This window comes from Pseudophryne corroboree, chromosome 7 (genome assembly GCF_028390025.1).
Source record: "Pseudophryne corroboree isolate aPseCor3 chromosome 7, aPseCor3.hap2, whole genome shotgun sequence".
Taxonomy (NCBI): domain Eukaryota; kingdom Metazoa; phylum Chordata; class Amphibia; order Anura; family Myobatrachidae; genus Pseudophryne; species Pseudophryne corroboree.
Window position 1 is genome coordinate 331,100,261 of NC_086450.1, and position 26,161 is coordinate 331,126,421.

Consider the following 26,161-nt stretch of genomic DNA (forward strand, 5'->3'; position numbering starts at 1 on the left):
AGGTTGTGTTAAATATTAATGCATGTACCCAAAGCTTACTGTATTTTTGGCATGTGTAAAGTACATTTTTTGGCCGTTATATTCCAAATAATGTAAAGAGCAAAGATTGTTGCTTGTTATATTCATAGCTTCTTGGCTTTTGCAAATGACCTAGATTGAAATGTGAGCCACATATTTTGAAGCAAACTAGTCTTGATACATTAGTGACACTAATGTTATTGGTGTCATTGCTATCAGACATAAGGAAAAGGTATATACTAGCTGTATACATTGAAATTCAACTTACATTTCAAAAGTTTAAGATAGAATCTGTGTGAATTTTAGAAACAATCTACAGCAGTGTAAAATTAATCTATTGTGAAACTAAAATGCATCAAATGAATAATCTCAACATGGCATTCTAAGTACATTAGGTTATTTTAATAAAGAAAAGCTAAAACAAGGTGTAAGAATTTTGTTTGTATAGTTTTTTTTTTATATTTTATATTCAAAATAATATAGCAGTTTGAGCTTTGAATGACAGTTTCATCGGAGAGTACCATTTTGGGGAAGGTTCCACTTTTTTATCTAAATGGTTGCCAGTTCTATTAAAATAACTTAGATTTAAAAAAAACGACCCATTTTAACTAATTTACTGTATGTTTATTTTAGCAACTAAAGTGACTTTTAAAAGTCACCAATACTTATGTTTTTGTGTCAGTTTTTGTCATTCTTGTCTAATAACCCATTGTCCTCACAAGTGACAGAAAAAAGTATTCAATAGGCTAAAATTCCAATCAACTTTAAACGAGAGTAAAAATTAGTAATTTATACAATGCAAAACTTTACCCCATTTATTATCCTCTGAAAATAAACAGCTCTATGTCCCACCACCAGCTGGTAATGGCGTGTGCTCCTGCGCTATCTCCATAATGCCTTTACTAAGGCATTAGATCCTTTACCAAAATGGCCACCGATATGTCTTCTGTGCATGCATGGTGCCATCTTGCCACTTGAGCACCACGGTATTGCACAGCTGTGTAGTACTCAGCTCCGGGGAGTAACTTTATCACCTGAATTCTGCTGTACATATATGACCAGATGGTCTGCTATATGCTCTGCTCCACCTCTGCTACTTGTTAATGATACTGTGAGTATGGCTGTACATCTGCATATATCAATACATCTGCAACCCTTGTTAAGTCTCACTGCGTTGCCCACTTCATCTGCTGATTCCACAGGTGCCTACTATTAACCACTCAGTGTTACCACAAATAGTACACACATATCAACACTGCCAGCCCCCAGCAGCATCAGTCTCAGCATGCTGTTCCGGCAACACCCTCAAACACAGGAGCGGGCAGCGTTCTCTCCACGATATGTAAGAGTCCTAAAATACCAACGCGTTTCGGAGGTTCATCGCCTTTCTGCTTGAGGCTGTTACTGGAACAGCAAGCTAAGACATCCTTAGACTTCTCAGCTCTAGTGCACAGCCTCATCCAGAGGCGGGTACGAACATACTTTCTTCGTTTACTTTTATTGGTATTTGACATTTTTAAATATTGTTCTGGCAATAAACTCCCTGACGGGTAATTTATACATTTCTGCTCCATTTGCATGACGTTTATGGCACTTACTGAGACAACAAGATGGGTTACGGCTCCATGATTGTGATTGAAGGGCGGTACTACTGAAGATACCTTTTGGGGAATGTAGCAAGCATTTTGAAAGTAAGTGTCATTTCATAAGAAAAGGGAAAGACTCATCTAATACCCACCAATGATCGATACTTATTACTTCTAACATCGGAGAGACCTGTTTGATTATTGTGACATTGAAGGTTGTGGTGTATGGTTACATTGTTTAATCGAGCGCTGCGGGCTTACAGTCATTCTTATCTTTGTACATAGCGGTAGCTGATCAATCAGTTTGGCAGTACTTATCAGGTGCATGAAAGGGAAAGGTCACAGAAAACACAAAACAGAAAGGGGGCTGTTTTTTCTCTCTGGTATCTCCTGCACACTAAATAATCCTTGCAACATTACTTGAAAACTATAGATATTTGTTGCATATATTTGCGAATAGATGGGACTTCACTCTATTGTAAGGCCTCATGATAAAGGACCATATAAAAATATATCCAAATTAAAGACATTACTGTCGCAGATTGTATTCTATAAGCGAGCTACAGTATGGGTGACGTATGTAGCAGGACAGACTTGAGCACCGAGTGGGTTCACAAAATGGCTGGTGCCCGTGAACCAGCGCTGCATGGTAGCCTACATCTATGGAGCGAGCGACGGCATAGGTTTTACATGTCTAAGGGCAATGCTGTACGCACGTCTCATTACACTAGTTAAAACACACATAAGGCTATGAAATCAAATATATTAATAAAAGAATACAGTAAATGATAGAAACAAAGAATTATCAATTAAGTACTGTATAAAGAAACTGTAGAAATGAGCTTGAACAGGTGAGGCCAGCAAAGATTTCAACAGGAATACAAAGAGCAAATTAGCAGGAGATTTCTCAAAGATTAGAGATGATCCGAACAGCAAGTCTCCATACGAAGAAACAGCTTTGCCGAGTGATCACCGGGCTGCCTCTGAATAGTGGGTATTGGCCAATCACGAATAGCCTGGAGTTTCTCAGGATCCATCTCTAATCTGGAACCGGACACGATGTACCCCAGAAACGGAATTGAGTTGACCTCGAAGATGCATTTTTCTTTTATATACTCCTCCATGGAGTGGGACTCTGGAAGTGACAACGGATCGGTACGTCCTTGAGGAGGAGACTTCCCTGGAATGTAATCAATTGGACAATCCTATTCCCTATGAGGAGGAAGAATGTCAGCAGAGGATTTACTAAAAACATCAGTGAAATCTTGGTACGGTGGAGGTGGAACATCTGTAGACTTGTAAGAAGAGGTACGAACTGAAAGTTCCTTTTGAAGACAAGTCTCTGAACAGGAAGGACTCCATGCCAAGATATGCGTAGTCTTCCAATCAATTTGTGGATTATGGAGACGAAGCCATGGAAGGCATATAACCACAGGATGTGTGGCTTTTGGAATGACCAGAAGAGAAATCAACTCGGAGTGAAGAGCTCCTACCTTCAGACGGATAGGTAGGGTCTTGAGATTAATGACTGCGTCCACCACAGTCAGGCATATGGGGGACAACAGTCTCTCGATGGGTAGGGACCACCGCTTAACGAACTCCGCAGTCATGAAGTTTCCGGCTGCTCCGGAATCCAACAGAGCAGTGAGATTCCTGAAGCGCTGAGAAACCTGAAGGGAAACTGGAAGGTTACAGTCACATAAAGATGAAGAGGAATTTATTACTCCTAGCCGACCCTCTCCTTGATTGGCTAGGATTTGGAGTTTCCCCTGACGCTTCGGACAAGCGTTGATGACATGAGATGGAGCTCTGCTGGAGACAGATGTGAGCTGTTGATCTGCATGGGCTCATCTTCAGGTAGAGATAACTGGCGAAGAGGCATAACGCTGGAGGTTTCAGGAAGAGTGGACCTTCCTCGTTCAATTGCCCTTTCACGGAATCTGAGATCAACTTTGATGCAGAGGGATATGAGCTCATCAATATTAGAAGGTAAGTCCCTAGTAGCGAGCTCATTTTTAATTCGCTCAGACAACCCGTGCCAGAAAGCTGCGTAGAGTGCGTCATCATTCCATGAGAGTTCAGACGCAAGGATTTGAAATTGTACTAAATACTGACCGACTGTCTGTTTTCCCTGACGTAGCCGGAGGAGATCAGTGGAGGCAGATGTCACACGTCCTGGCTCGTCAAAGATGCACTTGAAATCTGCATAGGAAGAAAGCAGGACATCAGACTTCTCCCATAGAGGTGAGGCCCAATCCAGAGCAGGACCACTAAGGAGGGGGATAATGTAGGCAACCTTGGTGCGGTCTGTTGGAAAGTTGCCAGGCTGCAACTCAAAGTGAATTTCACACTGGTTTAGAAAACATCGACAGGCTCTAGGGCAGTGTTTTTCAACCACTGTGCCGTGGCACACTAGTGTGCCCTGAGCAGTCTCCAGGTGTGCCGCCATAGAAGCAGAGCCAGGCCGGTCAGTGTTTTGCCGCTACTGAGGCCCTGGAACGATCAATAGTGGTGGGTTTAGTGGTGGCAGAGCCAGTTCTAAATTTGGGCCCAGGCAGTGTTGGGCTCTTGTGGATTTCCCAGATGTGGCTAAGGCATTATCTATGGAGAAGCTGCAACATGACATCCTAGGACACGCAACTGCACCATGCATCACCATTATATTTGAGTGTGCCTTGGCAATATTTAAATCTTGTTCAGTGTGCCGCGAGTTGTAAAAGGTTGAAAATCTCTGCTCTAGGGGAACCATCGAACTTGTCTGGAGTCGGTAGATGAAGACGAGGAGCAGATACGGGCATGGTGGGTGGGGTTACTACCGAAGATACTGCAGTCGGCACACTGGACGCCCCTGAACCACAGAGGGTTGTTTGTATCCCATCCAGTCAGGAGGAGAGGTCCTGGAGACAGCGAATCATGTGGCCCTGTGCAGCCTCCTGATGTTCAAGGAGGGCTGCAAGTTGTTGCATTGGGCTGGTCGCTTGGGCCTGGTCTCCGGCCGGATCCATATGGTCAGTGCTTACTGTCACAACTGAGGGTTGTGGCTGACTGGGGGAAGCCTCAGTTGTAGGGGCTGGTGTGTAAGTGAACCGAGGAGGTGAGATTAGGTTCCTGGACATGCAGTATGATTAGATACGAAAGCCCGAAGGTGTGACAAAGACAACGTGGTAAAATAAAGTCTGTTTATTAAACACACAGTTCTGATACACCTAGGCAGTTCAGGTAATTCAATGGTAGATTGTGCAATGCAAACAACAGTACAGTTCCTGTATAAAGTCACTGCAAGACCCGGAGATGTAATGTCCGTTGGCCACAACTAACCACTGTAGAGGGAAACAAGCTGGCACTGACCAGCAGGGTATACTCTGAGAGAGGGAGTCGAGATAGATGCACAGAGGTTGAGAAGAACACAGAAGAACTGCCGGGGATGCCGGATGGAACCGGACCAGACGGGAAGGTGTAGCAGAACTCACCGATGATGTTTAGAGTCTGATGGTGAGTACCGATGGTGATGAGTATTGATGGTGATGATTATCGATGGTGATGAATATCGATGAAGCTGGAGATCGATGGCGGAACACAGATGAAGCTGGAGATCGATGGCGGAACACCGATGTAGCTGGAGATTGATGGCGGAACACCGATGTAGCTGGAGATCGCAAACAACGGGAGTGGAGAGATACCAAACACTGCTGGAAGCTGGAAGCGGAACAGAGTCCAATGCTGGAAGCTGAAAGCCGATGTAGGTATCACAGCAGATAACCAAGTAGCAGAGCTGGAACAACGGAAGTCAGGCTGCACTGCAAGCTGGTAACCGGTGCGGGTCTGTAAGTGGAGCTGAATCACAGAAGTTGAAAACAGGAGCTGGAATACCTGGAGACTCGAACTGTAGATTTCACAGACAGGAGTACATATATACATATATATACTGTATATATATATTAGAGATGTGCACTTGAAATTTTTCGGGTTTTGTGTTTTGGTTTTGGGTTCGGTTCCGCGGCCGTGTTTTGGGTTCGACCGCGTTTTGGCAAAACCTCACCGAATTTTTTTTGTCGGATTCGGGTGTGTTTTGGATTCGGGTGTTTTTTTCAAAAAACACTAAAAAACAGCTTAAATCATAGAATTTGGGGGTCATTTTGATCCCAAAGTATTATTAACCTCAAAAACCATAATTTCCACTCATTTTCAGTCTATTCTGAACACCTCACACCTCACAATATTATTTTTAGTCCTAAAATTTGCACCGAGGTCGCTGGATGACTAAGCTAAGTGACCCTAGTGGCCGACACAAACACCTGGCCCATCTAGGAGTGGCACTGCAGTGTCACGCAGGATGGCCCTTCCAAAAAACACTCCCCAAACAGCACATGACGCAAAGAAGAAAAAAAGAGGCGCAATGAGGTAGCTGTGTGAGTAAGATAAGCGACCCTAGTGGCCGACACAAACACCTGGCCCATCTAGGAGTGGCACTGCAGTGTCACGCAGGATGGCCCTTCCAAAAAACACTCCCCAAACAGCACATGACGCAAAGAAGAAAAAAAGAGGCGCAATGAGGTAGCTGTGTGAGTAAGATAAGCGACCCTAGTGGCCGACACAAACACCTGGCCCATCTAGGAGTGGCACTGCAGTGTCACGCAGGATGGCCCTTCCAAAAAACACTCCCCAAACAGCACATGACGCAAAGAAGAAAAAAAGAGGCGCAATGAGGTAGCTGTGTGAGTAAGATAAGCGACCCTAGTGGCCGACACAAACACCTGGCCCATCTAGGAGTGGCACTGCAGTGTCACGCAGGATGGCCCTTCCAAAAAACACTCCCCAAACAGCACATGACGCAAAGAAGAAAAAAAGAGGCGCAATGAGGTAGCTGTGTGAGTAAGATAAGCGACCCTAGTGGCCGACACAAACACCTGGCCCATCTAGGAGTGGCACTGCAGTGTCACGCAGGATGGCCCTTCCAAAAAACACTCCCCAAACAGCACATGACGCAAAGAAGAAAAAAAGAGGCGCAATGAGGTAGCTGTGTGAGTAAGATAAGCGACCCTAGTGGTCGACACAAACACCTGGCCCATCTAGGAGTGGCACTGCAGTGTCACGCAGGATGGCCCTTCCAAAAAACACTCCCCAAACAGCACATGACGCAAAGAAGAAAAAAAGAGGCGCAATGAGGTAGCTGTGTGAGTAAGATAAGCGACCCTAGTGGCCGACACAAACACCTGGCCCATCTAGGAGTGGCACTGCAGTGTCACGCAGGATGGCCCTTCCAAAAAACACTCCCCAAACAGCACATGACGCAAAGAAGAAAAAAAGAGGCGCAATGAGGTAGCTGTGTGAGTAAGCTAAGCGACCCTAGTGGCCGACACAAACACCTGGCCCATCTAGGAGTGGCACTGCAGTGTCACGCAGGATGGCCCTTCCAAAAAACACTCCCCAAACAGCACATGACGCAAAGAAGAAAAAAAGAGGCGCAATGAGGTAGCTGTGTGAGTAAGATAAGCGACCCTAGTGGCCGACACAAACACCTGGCCCATCTAGGAGTGGCACTGCAGTGTCACGCAGGATGGCCCTTCCAAAAAACACTCCCCAAACAGCACATGACGCAAAGAAGAAAAAAAGAGGCGCAATGAGGTAGCTGTGTGAGTAAGATAAGCGACCCTAGTGGCCGACACAAACACCTGGCCCATCTAGGAGTGGCACTGCAGTGTCACGCAGGATGGCCCTTCCAAAAAACACTCCCCAAACAGCACATGACGCAAAGAAAAATGAAAGAAAAAAGAGGTGCAAGATGGAATTGTCCTTGGGCCCTCCCACCCACCCTTATGTTGTATAAACAGGACATGCACACTTTAACCAACCCATCATTTCAGTGACAGGGTCTGCCACACGACTGTGACTGAAATGACGGGTTGGTTTGGACCCCCACCGAAAAAGAAGCAATTAATCTCTCCTTGCACAAACTGGCTCTACAGAGGCAAGATGTCCACCTCATCATCATCCTCCGATATATCACCGTGTACATCCCGCTCCTCACAGATTATCAATTCGTCCCCACTGGAATCCACCATCTCAGCTCCCTGTGTACTTTGTGGAGGCAATTGCTGCTGGTCAATGTCTCCACGGAGGAATTGATTATAATTCATTTTAATGAACATCATCTTCTCCACATTTTCTGGAAGTAACCTCGTACGCCGATTGCTGACAAGGTGAGCGGCGGCACTAAACACTCTTTCGGAGTACACACTTGTGGGAGGGCAACTTAGGTAGAATAAAGCCAGTTTGTGCAAGGGCCTCCAAATTGCCTCTTTTTCCTGCCAGTATAAGTACGGACTGTCTGACGTGCCTACTTGGATGCGGTCACTCATATAATCCTCCACCATTCTTTCAATGGGGAGAGAATCATATGCAGTGACAGTAGACGACATGTCCGTAATCGTTGTCAGGTCCTTCAGTCCGGACCAGATGTCAGCATCAGCAGTCGCTCCAGACTGCCCTGCATCACCGCCAGCGGGTGGGCTCGGAATTCTGAGCCTTTTCCTCGCACCCCCAGTTGCGGGAGAATGTGAAGGAGGAGATGTTGACAGGTCGCGTTCCGCTTGACTTGACAATTTTGTCACCAGCAGGTCTTTGAACCCCAGCAGACTTGTGTCTGCCGGAAAGAGAGATCCAAGGTAGGTTTTAAATCTAGGATCGAGCACGGTGGCCAAAATGTAGTGCTCTGATTTCAACAGATTGACCACCCGTGAATCCTTGTTAAGCGAATTAAGGGCTCCATCCACAAGTCCCACATGCCTAGCGGAATCGCTCCCTTTTAGCTCCTCCTTCAATGCCTCCAGCTTCTTCTGCAAAAGCCTGATGAGGGGAATGACCTGACTCAGGCTGGCAGTGTCTGAACTGACTTCACGTGTGGCAAGTTCAAAAGGTTGCAGAACCTTGCACAACGTTGAAATCATTCTCCACTGCGCTTGAGACAGGTACATTCCACCTCCTATATCGTGCTCAATTGTATAGGCTTGAATGGCCTTTTGCTGCTCCTCCAACCTCTGAAGCATATAGAGGGTTGAATTCCACCTCGTTACCACTTCTTGCTTCAGATGATGGCAGGGCAGGTTCAGGCGTTTTTGGTGGTGCTCCAGTCTTCTGTACGTGGTGCCTGTACGCCGAAAGTGTCCCGCAATTCTTCTGGCCACCGACAGCATCTCTTGCACGCCCCTGTCGTTTTTTTAAAAATTCTGCACCACCAAATTCAAGGTATGTGCAAAACATGGGACGTGCTGGAATTTGCCCATATTTAATGCACACACAATATTGCTGGCGTTGTCCGATGCCACAAATCCACAGGAGAGTCCAATTGGGGTAAGCCATTCCGCGATGATCTTCCTCAGTTGCCGTAAGAGGTTTTCAGCTGTGTGCGTATTCTGGAAACCGGTGATACAAAGCGTAGCCTGCCTAGGAAAGAGTTGGCGTTTGCGAGATGCTGCTACTGGTGCCGCCGCTGCTGTTCTTGCGGCGGGAGTCCATACATCTACCCAGTGGGCTGTCACAGTCATATAGTCCTGACCCTGCCCTGCTCCACTTGTCCACATGTCCGTGGTTAAGTGGACATTGGGTACAACTGCATTTTTTAGGACACTGGTGAGTCTTTTTCTGACGTCCGTGTACATTCTCGGTATCGCCTGCCTAGAGAAGTGGAACCTAGATGGTATTTGGTAATGGGGGCACACTACCTCAAGAAATTGTCTAGTTCCCTGTGAACTAACGGCGGATACCGGAGGCACGTCTAACACCAACATAGTTGTCAAGGCCTCAGTTATCCACTTTGCAACAGGATGACTGCTGTGATATTTCATCTTCCTCGCAAAGGACTGTTGGACAGTCAATTGCTTGGTGAAAGTAGTAAAAGTGGGCTTACGACTTCCCCTCTGGGATGACCATCGACTCCCAGCAGCAACAACAGCAGCGCCAGCAGCAGTAGGCGTTACACGCAAGGATGCATCGGAGGAATCCCAGGCAGGAGAGGACTCGTCAGAATTGCCAGTGACATGGCCTGCAGGACTATTGGCATTCCTGGGGAAGGAGGAAATTGACACTGAGGGAGTTGGTGGGGTGGTTTGCGTGAGCTTGGTTACAAGAGGAAGGGATTTACTGGTCAGTGGACTGCTTCCGCTGTCGCCCAAAGTTTTTGAACTTGTCACTGACTTATTATGAATGCGCTGCAGGTGACGTATAAGGGAGGATGTTCCGAGGTGGTTAACATCCTTACCCCTACTTATTACAGCTTGACAAAGGCAACACACGGCTTGACAAATGTTGTCCGCATTTCTGGTGAAATACTTCCACACCGAAGAGCTGATTTTTTTGGTATTTTCACCAGGCATGTCAACGGCCCTATTCCTCCCACGGACAACAGGTGTCTCCCCGGGTGCCTGACTTAAACAAACCACCTCACCATCAGAATCCTCCTTGTCAATTTCCTCCCCAGCGCCAGCAACACCCATATCCTCCTCATCCTGGTGTACTTCAACACTGACATCTTCAATCTGACTATCAGGAACTGGACTGCGGGTGCTCCTTCCAGCACTTGCAGGGGGCGTGCAAATGGTGGAAGGCGCATGCTCTTCACGTCCAGTGTTGGGAAGGTCAGGCATCGCAACCGACACAATTGGACTCTCCTTGTGGATTTGGGATTTCGAAGAACGCACAGTTCTTTGCGGTGCTTTTGCCAGCTTGAGTCTTTTCATTTTTCTAGCGAGAGGCTGAGTGCTTCCATCCTCATGTGAAGCTGAACCACTAGCCATGAACATAGGCCAGGGCCTCAGCCATTCCTTGCCACTCCGTGTGGTAAATGGCATATTGGCAAGTTTACGCTTCTCCTCCGACAATTTTATTTTAGATTTTGGAGTCCTTTTTTTTACTGATATTTGGTGTTTTGGATTTTACATGCTCTGTACTATGACATTGGGCATCGGCCTTGGCAGACGACGTTGCTGGCATTTCATCGTCTCGGCCATGACTAGTGGCAGCAGCTTCAGCACGAGGTGGAAGTGGATCTTGATCTTTCCCTAATTTTGGAACCTCAACATTTTTGTTCTCCATATTTTAATAGGCACAACTAAAAGGCACCTCAGGTAAACAATGGAGATGGATGGATACTAGTATACTTATGGATGGACCAGCGACTGCCGACACAGAGGTAGCTACAGCCGTGGACTACCGTACTGTGTCTGCTGCTAATATAGACTGGATGATAATGAGATGAAATTAATATATATATATATATATAATATCACTAGTACTGCAGCCGGACAGGTATATATATTTATTATGTAATGACTGATGACGGACCTGCTGGACACTGTCAGCTCAGCAGCACCGCAGACTGCTACAGTAAGCTACTATAGTAGTATGTATCAAGAAGAAAGAGAAAAAAAAAAACCACGGGTAGGTGGTATACAATTATGGATGGACCAGCGACTGCCGACACAGAGGTAGCTACAGCCGTGGACTACCGTACTGTGTCTGCTGCTAATATAGACTGGATGATAATGAGATGAAATCAATATATATATATATATATAATATCACTAGTACTGCAGCCGGACAGGTATATATATTTATTATGTATTGACTGATGACGGACCTGCTGGACACTGTCAGCTCAGCAGCACCGCAGACTGCTACAGTAAGCTACTATAGTAGTATGTATCAAGAAGAAAGAGAAAAAAAAAACCACGGGTAGGTGGTATACAATTATGGATGGACCAGCGACTGCCGACACAGAGGTAGCTACAGCCGTGGACTAGCGTACTGTGTCTGCTGCTAATATAGACTGGATGATAATGAGATGAAATCAATATATATATATATATATATATAATATTACTAGTACTGCAGCCGGACAGGTATATATATTTATTATGTAATGACTGATGACGGACCTGCTGGACACTGTCAGCTCAGCAGCACCGCAGACTGCTACAGTAAGCTACTATAGTAGTATGTATCAAGAAGAAAGAGAAAAAAAAACCACGGGTAGGTGGTATACAATTATGGATGGACCAGCGACTGCCGACACAGAGGTAGCTACAGCCGTGGACTACCGTACTGTGTCTGCTGCTAATATAGACTGGATGATAATGAGATGAAATCAATATATATATATATATAATATCACTAGTACTGCAACCGGACAGGTATATATATTTATTATGTAATGACTGATGACGGATCTGCTGGACACTGTCAGCTCAGCAGCACCGCAGACTGCTACAGTAAGCTACTATAGTAGTATGTATCAAGAAGAAAGAAAAAAAAAACACATATATAAAATATATATATATATATTAAACTGGTGGTGATTAATTAAACTGGTGGTCAGGTCACTGGTCACACTATCAGCAACTTGCAAGTAGTACTCCTAAGCAGACAATCACAATATATACTGGTGGTCAGTGTGGTCACAATGGCAGTGTGGCACTCTGGCAGCAGAGTGCCAGCAAAAGTGTGCACTGTACGTTAAAATATGTACTCCTGCTCTCAGACTCTAACTGCTCCCCACTGTCAGTGTCTCCCCCACAAGTCAGATATACAGTCACACTATCTATCACTTCAGCAAGTAGTAGTACTCCTCCTAATGCTCCCCAAAATTACTAAAGTAAATAATACTGTGTCTCTCTCTACTCTAGTCTCACTCTCTATAAACGGAGAGGACGCCAGCCACGTCCTCTCCCTATCAATCTCAATGCACGTGTGAAAATGGCGGCGACGCGCGGCTCCTTATATAGAATCCGAGTCTCACGATAGAATCCGAGCCTCGCGAGAATCCGACAGCGGGATGATGACGTTCGGGCGCGCTCGGGTTAACCGAGCAAGGCGGGAAGATCCGAGTCGCTCGGCCCCGTGTAAAAAAAAATGAAGTTCGGGCGGGTTCGGATTCCGAGGAACCGAACCCGCTCATCTCTAATATATATATATATATATATATATATATCTCTTTGGTAGGTTGGCATTCTCTAATATTTTAGTATCAACTGCCTGGGGTGCACTCCAATGCATTCCATTCGAAATCCATGTACTTACAGTTAAAAAAAAAAAAAAAAGGCACTCACCAGTTACTTAGTAGCAAAATCCAAAAAGTGGTGTTTATTAACTTACATAGTGGAAGCCATCAACGTGACCTTCCTCAGGACACAATCCCCCACAGGAGAAACAGGTATATCCACCATACTGACCAGATCCTCCTTAAATACCCCTGCCAATTTGTTTGAAATGGGCCATGCCCACCCATGTCACTCACGGCCGGAAGTGGGTCTAAATATACTTTAAACTATACGATTCACCCCATCATGATGTATACCTCTTCATTAGCCACACGGTACATCATAGACCAGAACGAGATCATTGAATTCCCACTAGAAAATCACTTACTCAATCCTACCAGCCGCAATCACTAATCCCGGACTTCCACTATGCGTTCCTCCGCTCCCGGAAGCCGGGTAGCGTGCGTTCCACCTGTGAACTCACTAGATACTTGCGGAAATGCCCGTACTCCATACACGTCCCTTCCGTGTTCCACTACAGGCGGAACTATCTAGCTATGCTTTCCACCAACAGGATATCTTTTATCATGCGTTCCAACTGTGTTTTAATTTATATTAGCTGGTGGCTTAATCTTTATTTGGGGGGAATCCAATATTAGTAGCTATAATAAACATGAACAATCCTATTCAGTATATTCTTATATTTTATGCCCATTTCAACAAATGCCAGTTGTACCGGAGGCACCTGGTATACAAAACACAGACACTACTTATAACATATAGACATATAAACATAGACAATGCAGAAAAAAGACTCTCACTGGGGATACTAAATATCACCCCTAAAGATCTACCAAATACATTAATTCATACAGATATTACAGCATGAATCTATATATATTTAGCATTGCAGCTAAACAAGCAAAGAGAGCACAAGGACTAGGGGGGTCATTCCGAGTTGATCGCTTGCTAGCTAGTTTTATCAGCCGTGCAAACGCTATGACGTCGCCCAGTGGGGAGCGTATTTTAGCTTAGCAGAAGTGCGAACGCATGTGCAGCCGAGCTCTGCAAAAACAGTTTGTGCAGTATCTGAGTAGCTCTGAACCTACTCAGCGCTTGCGATCACTTCAGCCTATTCGTGTCCGGATTTGACATCATACACCCGCCCAGCCACACATGCGTTTTTTCAGACACGCCTGCATTTTTGCAAACACTCCCTGAAAACAGTCAGTTGACACCCAGAAGCGCCCCCTTCCTGTCAATCTTCTTGCGGCCGCCAGTGCGACTGAAAACTTCGCTGGAACCTGTGCAAAACCACAAAGCTCTTTGTACTCGTACGTTGCGCGTGCTCATTGTGGTGCATGCGCAGATTAGCCGTTTTTTACACTGATCGCTACGCAGCGAACAACTGCAGCTAGCGATCAACTCGGAATGACCCCCTAAATCCTATGTATTTAAGGAGGATCTGGTCATTATGGTGGATATACCTGTTTCTTCTGTGGATTGTGTCCTGAGGAAGGTCGCATTGAGTGACCGAAACGTTGACCGTTATGATGGCTTCCACTATGTAAGTTAATAAACATCACTTTTTGGTAAGTGCCTTTTTTGGAACTATATACAGTTGTGCTCATAAGTTTACATACCCTAGCAGAATTTGTGATTTTCTGGCCACTTGTCAGAAAATATGAATGATTACTCACAAACTTTTCTTTCACTCATGGTTAGTGGTTGGGTGAAGCCATTTATTGTCAAACAACTGTGTTTACTCTTTTTAAATCATAATGACAACAGAAACTACCCAAATGACCCTGATCAAAAGTTTACATACCCTGGAGATTTTGGCCTGATAACATGCACACAAGTTGACACAAACGGGTTTGAATGGCTACTAAAGGTAACCATCCTCACCTGTAATCTGTTTGCTTGTAATCAGTGTGTGTGTGTGTATAAAAGGTCAGTGAGTTTATGGACTCCTGAAAGACCCTTGCATCTTTCATCCAGTGCTGCACTGACGTGTCTGGATTCTGAGTCATGGGGAAAGCAAAAGAATTGTCAAAGGATCTGCGGGAAAAGGTTATTGAACTGTATAAAACAGGAAAGGGATACAAAAAGATATTCAAGCAATTAAGAATGCCAATCAGCAGTGTTCAAACTCTAATTAAGAAGTGGAAAATGAGGGATTCTGTAGAAACCAAATCACGGTCAGGTAGACCAACAAAAATTTCAGCCACAACTGCCAGGAAAATTGTTCGGGATGCAAAGAAAAATCCACAAATAACTTCAGCAGAAATACAGGACTCTCTGAAAAAAGTGGTGTGGTTGTTTCAAGATGCACAATAAGGAGGCATTTGAAGAAAAATGGGCTGCATGGTCGAGTCGCCAGAAGAAAGCCATTACTACGCAAATGCTGAGTGCATTAAAGCATATTTGTGCTTAGTAGTGCAGTGTGTGTATGTTTTATATATATATATATATATATATATATATATAAAACATACATACACTGCACTACTAAGCACAAATATGCTTTAATGCACTCAGCATTTCGGGGTACATAACTCCATCATCAGGACACACCTGTTTATATGATTTGGGGATGTGCTCCCCTTCCTTAGGATACAACAAAGTGTACACTGCAGAAAACCTTCAATATTTTACCTACTAGGCCCTCCGCAGCTGTCTTCATGTTTACACCGACCTCAGTTCCAGTCTGACTGCTTCTGGTTGCGGCGCTGGTCTGGACAATCAAAAATGGTTAAGACGTTTAAGGTTTGTTTTCTGCACGGTATACTTTGCTTTATCCTGAAGAAGGGGAGCACATCCCCAAATCATCGATGTATTAAAGCACAGATTTTTCACCATCAAAAAGTCACTAAGTGACGCCCTCCATCCTTGCTGTCTATTGCGGACGCCGTCCACCTAGGAACGCCACCGATGCAGAATTTGTCTCCTTGGGGACAGCTAGAGTGCGGGATCCTTTGTATGGTGTGTGATTTTATATATATATATATATATATATATATATATATATATATATATATATATATATACAACACAAAAATATCCTTATCTTGCACTCGTAGAACCAGCAGCACTACAGGCGAGACCTCCGTTGCCAGATCTCAAACATACATAGAATAGAAAAAACAGATCCTGAGCGCGCTCTGTTAGATGTATAGATAAAGCGGAAGTCCTTCCAAGTAGGTATATCTTATACTATGGATAATTGAATTTCTTGGGTTCCTGCAGTGGATAACCCCTCACCAGAAAGTCACCCAAACAAATGGCCCAAGGTCAATTAGAATAAAAATATTTAATGCAAAGAAATTCATAAAAGTCTTTAGCATGAAAATTTTACAACAGGTTGTACATAGATTTTAGTAACTCTGACAACAGAGACATCCAGTAGGTAGGTGTATAAACTCCCTCACCTTAGCAAGGTGTGCGCTTGGCAAAGGGAGTAATTTTCCTATCTGGAATACTGACTAATGACTGATAAATACAACGCGTTTCGTCAGTTTGACTTCATCAGGGGTAACTTGTTTGGGGGAAAAGAAAATACCTTTTGACGGTTTTCTTTAAAAAAATATAATAATAATTTTTTTAAAGAAAACCGTCAATATTCTGTGGTGTTTAAATTACCATTATGTAAAGTTATACATACATCCAAAAATGGTAGAGAAGTTTGACTCATATTCAGAGTAGACTTCACTGCCGACACAGAGGAATTATGGACCTCTATGAATTCAACCAATTCATTATGACCACCTGTCCAAATCAGTAATAGGTCGTCGATGAAACGAGTGTAGAAAATTTTTTTGGTTGTTATTGCTGGATTACTGAAAAAAATTTGTACCTCAATTTTAAACATATACAGTTTAGCGAATGCTGGAGCTACAGATGAGCCCATAGTGCACCCACTAACCTGTAAATAAAACTTATTGTCAAATAGAAAATAATTAATCGTCAAGATTAGTTTAAGCAATTTACATACCACCTCCCTCTGGTTAACAGTAAGGTTACCCTCACCAATAAGAAATTCACTAACAGCTGCTATCCCATCAAGGTGGGGAATTATGGTATATAAGCTGGTTACATACAAGGAACCAGCCAAGCACCACTGGGGATCTGTGTGATGGTTTCCAATTTATTGAGCAACATTGTTGTGTCCAGTAAAAAAAAATTGTCGCTGTACAATTGGTTGAAAAATCGAATCCAGGAAAATTGCAGTTGGTTGTAACAAGGAGTCTCTGGCAGACAGTACTGGTCGCCCTGGTGGAGGATTAACGCCCTTATGTACCTTAGGCAAGGTATAAAGTAACGGTGTCTTCAGGAACTCTGGCAGAAACAGGGCAAACATTTCTTCGTTGATAAGATCCACATTCAATGCTTCCACCAAAACCTGTTTCAAATCACTTTTGTATTTCATGGTAGACGTGGTGGTCGCTGTTTTCTTTTCTTATTCTGAGCTCTGGGTGCTGCACCTTTCTTCAACCATGTGTATCTTTATACCGTGAGGGCACCGGGTCAAGGTAACACGTACATGGGAGTGCCGGACATACTGCCATACTGCAATAATATATATATATATGTATATAGGGCGAGCTAACAGCGCCAAAAATGCAGTAGACAGTAATTTTTCACAGTATGTCGATTACAAGTATACCCCAGTAGAATACCTAGTCCCTATATGCCACTCCCCTTTCTTTATGGGGCGTCTGCTGGATCTTAAGTAAAACCTGCACTTGTACGTGTGCAGGATAGATAAAAATTGGAAAAAGCAAATAAGATCAGAGCGACCATAGGTGGTAAAATACTTTAAGAGACTAAGAAAATTTCTTATAAAACAATGCGGGGTTTATTTACAACGAACGTTTAAGACAATTGAACTTAAAAAAATATGAACATAGAAAAAGGGGGCAACATACATAAAATGCTTTTTTTTTAAAAAAACGGTTACAAAATCTTTAAAAAAACTTTCCATAGGACATGTAAAAGACAGCAATAAAAAAAGTGCTAAAAATACATGCATTAGAAAATGAGAAACACTAGAGACAATTATATGTCTATAGTTATGTATAGAGAAGAGATATAAATAGATAAAAAGTTCCGTATAAAGAAAAAGCAGCTTAACTGAGGATTTCAATAGTAGCAGGAATCACCCAACGCGTTTTGTCTGGTCTGACTTCATCAAGGGGTAATGAGCCAAGTGGGACACATCATCTATATATACCCATATGGATGTGGAAGTGGTTAATGACATCACTTCCTGTGATTAATTGACATTTAGGAAACAGGATTCAATATTACACATTAATTATAACTAATGGTGAGGGAGGCATTAGATGTATTAAAGCACTTGGTTTGCGCTTGTAAACTATGTAGGGAGTCTTTATAAAACTTTAAAGTCTTTTAAGATCGTTCCTTCTGGTAAAAGACGCTAATCGCGTCATTTCCGCCCCACTTCCGGTGTCCGCGGCTTCCTTCTGCGCATGCGCCGGCTGATATACAGGGAAGTGCGGCGGCCATCTTTTTAGAGTCCATACGGCGGGACAGTAGCTTATACTGGAAGCGGGTGCCGGCGGCCATCTTTTCGTAGAAAGTATTCATTCAATTAGATGGGTGAAGAACGTTCCCATTGTCTCCACACCGGAAAACCGCACATGTAAATAAAGCATAAGAGCGGAATCAGTGCTTATATACGGTTCAGTAGTCATGTGTATTCCATACTGTATATACAAGATCTTCAGAGTACTATGTACTAGATATGTTATACTGTGTGTGGTTCATATCCTGGATCTGATAGACATATTCACAGTACAAATCATATGAGAATGACACCCCTATAGAATTGTGCATCTAACCTCCCCAACCTCAGGACCCTCTCTCCCATTGCCCAGATCCTATATTACAGTCATACCACACTGGATATGCCCAAATCCGTCTGATCTTGAAAGCCAAGCAGTGTTGGCCCGGCCAGTACTGGGTAAGGTAACTTCCCAAGAAGACCGGGTGCTGTAACAATAACTGGATCAGGGGCGTGCTATTTCCATTTCTATATTCAAACCAATTAAAATCACTCCTTTATACATAACGTTATCCACCTATGTATAACTAGTACAAACATGATATTGACTGCCACACCTACTCTCCAGTATAATAATTCTATGTTTAACTTCTGTATCTTAAATCAAATCCCTTGATGCCTCTTAGATGCACAATTCTATAGGGATGTCATTCTCATATGATTTGTACTGTGAATATGTCTATCAGATCCAGGATCCACACACAGTATAACATATCTAGTACATAGTACTCTGAAGATCTTGTATATACAGTATGGAATACACATGACTACTGAACCGTATATAAGCACTGATTCCGCTCTTATGCTTTATTTACATGTACGGTTTTCCGGTGTGGAGACAATGGGAACGTTCTTCACCCATCTAATTGAATGTATACTTTCTACGAAAAGATGGCCGCCGGCACCCGCTTCCAGTATAAGCAACTGTCCCGCCGTATGGACTCTAAAAAGATGGCCGCCGCACTTCCCTGTATATCAGCCGGCGCATGCGCAGAAGGAAGCCGCTGACACCGGAAGTGGGGCGGAAATGACGCGATTAGCGTCTTTTACCAGAAGGAACGATCTTAAAAGACTTTAAAGTTTTATAAAGACTCCCTACATAGTTTACAAGCGCAAACCAAGCGCTTTAATACATCTAATGCCTCCCTCACCATTAGTTATAATTAATGTGTAATTTTGAATCCTGTTTCCTAAATGTCAATTAATCACAGGAAGTGTCATTAACCACTTCCACATCCATATGGGTATATATAGATGATGTGTCCCACTTGGCTCATTACCCCTTGATGAAGTCAGACCAGACGAAACGCGTTGGGTGATTCCTGCTACTATTGAAATCCTCAGTTAAGCTGCTTTTTCTTTATACAGAACTTTTTATCTATTTATATCTCTATACATAACTATAGACATATAATTGTCTCTAGTGTTTCTCATTTTCTAATGCATGTATTTTTAGCACTATTTTTCTCTAACGTCCTAAGTGGATGCTGGGGACTCGGTAAGGACCATGGGGAATAGCGGCTCCGCAGGAGACTGGGCACAAAAGTAAAGCTTTAGAACTACCTGGTGTGCACTGGCTCCTCCCCCTATGACCCTCCTCCAAGCCTCAGTTAGATTTTTGTGCCCGAACGAGAAGGGTGCACACTAGGTGGCTCTCCTGAGCTGCTTAGTGAAAAGTTTAGTTTTAGGTTTTTTATTTTCAGTGAGACCTGCTGGCAACAGGCTCACTGCATCGAGGGACTAAGGGGAGAAGAAGCGAACTCACCTGCGTGCAGAGTGGATTGGGCTTCTTAGGCTACTGAACATTAGCTCCAGAGGGATGATCACAGGCCCAGATATGGATGGGTCCCAGAGCCGCGCCGCCGGCCCCCTTACAGAGCCAGAAGACAGAAGAGGTCCGGAAAATCGGCGGCAGAAGACGTCCTGTCTTCAACAAGGTAGCGCACAGCACTGCAGCTGTGCGCCATTGTTCTCAGCACACTTCACACTCCGGTCACTGAGGGTGCAGGGCGCTGGGGGGGGGGCGCCCTGAGATGCAATAAAAACACCTTGGATGGCAAAAAATGCATCACATATAGCTCCTGAGCTATATGGATGCATTTAACCCCTGCCAGAATACATAGAAAAACGGGAGATAAGGCCGCCGATAAGGGGGCGGAGCCTATCTCCTCAGCACACTGGCGCCATTTTCCCTCACAGCTCCGTTGGAGGGAAGCTCCATGGCTCTCCCCTGCAGTCACTACACTACAGAAAGGGTTAAAAAAGAGAGGGGGGGGCACTAATTACGCACAGTATTAAAGATACAGCAGCTATAAGGGGAAAAACACTTATATAAGGTTATCCCTGTATATATATAGCGCTCTGGTGAGTGCTGGCAAACTCTCCCTCTGTCTCCCCAAAGGGCTAGTGGGGTCCTGTCCTCTATCAGAGCATTCCCTGTGTGTGTGCTGTATGTCGGTACGTTTGTGTCGACATGTATGAGGAGAAAAATTATGTGGAGACGGAGCAGATTGCCTGTAATAGTGATGTCACCCCCTAGGGGGTCGACACCTGAGTGGATGAACTGTTGGAAGGAATTACGTGACAGTGTCAGCTCTGTATAAAAGACAGTGGTTGACATGAGACAGCCGGCTACTCAGCTTGTGCCTGTCCAGACGTCTCATAGGCCGTCAGGGGCTCTAAAGCGCCCGTTACCTCAGATGGCAGAGGGTTATGGACACGACAGTGGTCAGGTGATGCGGATTTCAAACGGCATTTAGAAGTATTGCCTTATTAAGGGGAGGAGTTATTTGGGGTCGGTCTTTCAAACCTGGTGGCCACGGCAACAGCTGGGAAATCCACGTTTGTACCCCAGGTCGCCTCTCAACATGAGAAGACGCCGTATTATCAGGCGCAGTCTTTTCGTGGACAAGCGGGCAAAAGGTTCCTCATTTCTGCCCCGTGACAGAGGGAGAGGAAAAAGGCTGCAGAAATCAGCCAGTTCCCAGGAACAGAAACCCTCTCCCGCCTCTGCCAAGCCCTCAGTATGACGCTGGGGCTTTACAAGCAGAATCAGGCACGGTGGGGGCCCGTCTCAATGAATTTCAGCGCGCAGTGGGCTCACTCGCAAGTAGACCCCTGGATCCTTCAGGTGATATCTCAGGGGTACAAATTGGAATTCGAGACGTCTCCCCCTCGCCGTTTCCTAAAGTCGGCTTTACCGATGTCTCCTTCTGACAGGGAGACAGTTTTGGAAGCCATTCACAAGCTGTATTCCCAGCAGGTGATAATCAAGGTACCCCTCCTGCAACAGGGAACGGGGTATTATTCCACACTGTTGTGGTACCGAAGCCGGACGGCTCGGTGAGACCGATTCTAAATCTAAAATCTTTGAACACTTACATACAGAGGTTCAAATTCAAGATTGAGTCACTCAGAGCAGTGATTGCGAACCTGGAAGAAGGGGACTACATGATGTCTCGGGACATCAAGGATGCTTACCTTCATGTCCCAATTTACCCTTCTCACCAAGGGTACCTCAGGTTTATGGTACAGAACTGTCACTATCAGTTCAGACGCTGCCGTATGGATGGTCCACGGCACCCCGGGTCTTTACCAAGGTAATGGCCGAAATGATGATATTCCTTCGAAGGAAGGGAATTTTAGTTATCCCTTACTTGGACGATTCCCTGATAAGGGTAAGATCCAGGGAACAGTTGGAGGTCGGTGTAGCACTATCTCAGGTAGTGTTGCGGCAGCACGATTGGATTCTCAATATTCCAAAATCGCAGCTGGTTCCGACGACTCGTCTTCTGTTCCTAGGGATGATCCTGGACACAGTCCAGAAAAAGGTGTTTCTCCCGGAGGAGAAAGCCAGGGAGTTATCCGAGCTAGTCAGGAACCTCCTAAAACCGAGCCAAGTCTCAGTGCATCAATGCACAAGGGTTCTGGGTAAAATGGTGGCTTCCTACGAAGCAATCCCATTCGGCAGATTCCACGCAAGAACTTTCCAGTGGGACCTGCTGGACAAATGGTCCGGGTCGCATCTTCAGATGCATCAGCGGATAACCCTGTCACCAAGGACAAGGGTGTCCCTCCTGTGGTGGTTGCAGAGTGCTCATCTTCTAGAGGGCCGCAGATTCGGCATTCAGGACTGGGTCCTGGTGACCACGGATGCCAGCCTGCGAGGCTGGGGAGCAGTCACACAGGGAAGGAATTTCCAGGGCTTATGGTCAAGCCTGGAGACATCACTTCACATAAATATCCTGAAGCTAAGGGCCATTTACAATGCTCTAAGCTTAGCAAGACCTCTGCTTCAAGGTCAGCCGGTGTTGATCCAGTCGGACAACATCACGGCAGTCACCCACGTAAACAGACAGGGTGGCACAAGAAGCAGGAGGGCAATGGCAGAAGCTGCAAGGATTCTTCGCTGGGCGGAAAATCATGTGATAGCACTGTCAGCAATTCCGGGAGTGGACAACTGGGAAGCAGACTTCCTCAGCAGACACGACCTCCACCCGGGAGAGTGGGGACTTCACCCAGAAGTCTTCCACATGATTATAAACCGTTGGGAAAAACTCGACAGGTATTGCGCCAGGTCAAGGGACCCTCAGGCAATAGCTGCAGACGCTCTGGTAACACCGTGGGTGTACCAGTCAGTGTATGTGTTCCCTCATCTGCCTCTCATACCCAAGGTACTGAGATTGATAAGATGGAGAGGAGTAAGCACTATATTCGTGGCTCCGGATTGGCCAAGAAGGACTTGGTAACCGGAACTTCAAGAGATGCTCACGGAGGATCCGTGGCCTCTACCTCTAAGAAGGGACCTGCTCCAGCAAGGACCCTGTCTGTTCCAAGACTTACCGCGGCTGCGTTTGACGGCATGGCGGTTGAACGCCGGATCCTGAAGGAAAAAAGGCATTCCGGATGAAGTCATCCCTATCCTGATCAAAGCCAGGAAGGATGTAACCGCAAAACATTATCACCGCATTTGGCGAAAATATGTTGCGTGGTGCGAGGCCAGTAAGGCCCGACGGAGGAAATTCAACTGGGTCGATTCCTACATTTCCTGCAAACAGGAGTGTCTATGGGCCTGAAATTGGGGTCCATTAAGGTTCAAATTTCGGCCCTGTCAATTTTCTTCCAAAAAGAACTAGCTTCAGTCCCTGAAGTTCAGACGTTGTAAAAGGGGTACTGCATATACAGCCTCCTTTTGTGCCTCCAGTGGCACCTTGAGATCTCAATGTAGTTTTTGGGTTCCAAAAGTCACATTGGTTTGAACCACTTAAATCTGTGGAGTTAAAATATCTCACATGGAAAGTGGTCCTGCTGTTGGCCCTGGCCTGGGCCAGGCGCATGTCAGAATTGGCGGCTTTATCCTGTAAAAGCCCTTATCTGATTTTCCATTCGGACAGGGCGGAATTGAGGACTCGTCCTCAGTTTCTCCCTAAGGTGGTTTCAGCGTTTCACCTGAACCAACCTATTGTGGTGCCTGCGGCTACTAGGGACTTGCAGGACTCCAAGTTGCTAGACGTTGTCAGGGCCCTGAAAATATATGTTTCCAGGACGGCTGGAGTCAGAAAATCTGACTCGCTGTTTATCCTGTATGCACCCAACAAGCTGGGTGCTCCTGCTTCTAAGCAGACTATTGCTCGTTGGATTTGTAGTACAATTCAGCTTGCACATTCTGTGGCAGGCCTGCCACAGCCAAAAATCTGTAAATGCCCACTCCACAAGGAAGATGGGCTCATCTTGGGCGGCTGCCCGAGGGGTCTCGGCTTTACAACTTTGCCGAGCAGCTACTTGGTCAGGAGCAAATACGTTTGTAAAATTCTACAAAATTGATACCCTGGCTGAGGAGGACCTGGAGTTCTCTCATTTGGTGCTGCAGAGTCATCCGCACTCTCCCGCCCGTTTGGGAGCTTTGGTATAATCCCCATGGTCCTTACGGAGTCCCCAGCATCCACTTAGGACGTTAGAGAAAATAAGAATTTACTTACCGATAATTCTATTTCTCGTAGTCCGTAGTGGATGCTGGGCGCCCATCCCAAGTGCGGATTGTCTGCAATACTGGTACATAGTTATTGTTACCAAAAAATCGGGTTATTGCTGTAGTGAGCCATCTTTTCTAGAGGCTCCTCTGTTATCATGCTGTTAACTGGGTTTAGATCACGAGTTGTACGGTGTGATTGGTGTGGCTGGTATGAGTCTTACCCGGGATTCAAAATCCTACCTTATTGTGTACGCTCGTCCGGGCACAGTATCCTAACTGAGGCTTGGAGGAGGGTCATAGGGGGAGGAGCCAGTGCACACCAGGTAGTTCTAAAGCTTTACTATTGTGCCCAGTCTCCTGCGGAGCCGCTATTCCCCATGGTCCTTACGGAGTCCCCAGCATCCACTACGGACTACGAGAAATAGAATTATCGGTAAGTAAATTCTTATTTTTATTGCTGTCTTTTACATGTCCTATGGAAAGTTTTTTAAAGATTTTGTAACCGTTTTTTTAAAAAAACAGCATTTTATGTATGTTGCCCCTTATTTCTATGTTCATATTTTTTTATGTTCAATTGTCTTAAACGTTCGTTGTAAATAAACCCCACATTGTTTTATAAGAAATTTTCTTAGTCTCTTAAAGTATTTTACCACCTATGGTCGCTCTGATCTTATTTGCTTTTTCCAATATATATATATATATATACATACACACACATACACACACATCTGCACATATGCGTAGACATACATGCACAAACACACATACACATATCTTACTTACAAACACACGCACAGCATACATACTGTACACATAACATACATACACACAGAGTACATATATACAGGCACACATAATAGACACACACACCCCCAATAACAGAAAGCAAATCTCTTGCACCCATCCACATGCTGCTGTGGTAATCGGGACAGTGTGCCTCATCCGGCCAGCTTATTTTATAATAGACTTCCCACTCGGCCTCCGTGTCATATGTGATACAAAAACCTGGCTGCCGCACAGTAATTAGGATTGCTGGAGACGGTCACTGCCTCACCAGTTCAGGGGCTGCCTATTTTCTTTTCACTGCGATCCTGACCTGAGGATCTGTCTGAAAGCCCCACTGTCACACCTGAGGGCTGAGGCTGACCTGGGGAGGCCTCAGGCGTAGGGGCTGACGTGTACTTGAACCTGGGTGGCAGTATGAGATACTTAGACATGCAGTGAACACTTAGCACCGGCGCCCGAACTCGTGACCAAGACGACAGTGTAGTAAAAGCCTAAGGTTAAGTTCTTTACACAGTTCTATAGTCACAATGGCAGTTAGATGCAATAATCAATGCTCAGCAATTGGAATACACAGTATAGAATTAGCAGCAGAGTTCCTCAGATGTGGTGGTAATAAGTATGCTGTTAGGAGTGCCAGAACTCAATATGGTACAGTCTTGGAAGACATTGAGATGGTAAATCCATAGAGGTTACAGCTAACCACTGTACTGCCGAGATGAACTGATACTGACCAGAAGATGACTCACTGGAAGCTGGAGTTGGTGACGGGGCACCGAGGTAGGCTGAGAGCTGGAGGACTGCCGAGGATGCTGGCAGTAGCGGATCTTGCCATGGGCAAGCAGGACTTTTGCCCGGGGCGCCGCCTTCCGGAGGGCGCAGGGCGCCATCCGGAGGGCACCGCACCAGGGCAAGATCCGCTGCTGCTGTGACCCCGCTGCCCGCTGCCCCCCGCTGCCACTGTGAAGGGAAACTAGACGCGTACGCGTCTAGTTTCCCTTCGTGGAGAGGTCCTTTACTGTGCGGTGCGCGATGACGTCATCGCGCACCGCACAGCAAAGGTCCTCTCCACGAAGGGAACTAGACGCTACGCGTCTAGTTTCCCTTCGTGGAGAGGACCTTTGCTGTGCAGTGCGTGATGACGTCATCGCGCACCGCACATCATTTCAGTCTGTACAGGGGG

The 26,161-nt window shown here is 45.3% G+C and overlaps 1 long non-coding RNA gene and 1 pseudogene across 1 annotated transcript in view; both read left to right on the forward strand.

Annotated features, from left to right (window-relative positions):
- The window catches only part of LOC134945206 (uncharacterized), a 136,811-nt gene that overhangs the window by 20,838 nt on the left and 89,812 nt on the right, over window positions 1-26,161 (forward strand). The gene's annotated exons all lie outside the window — the stretch shown is intronic.
- On the forward strand, window positions 18,544-18,661 carry LOC134946398 (5S ribosomal RNA; annotated as a pseudogene).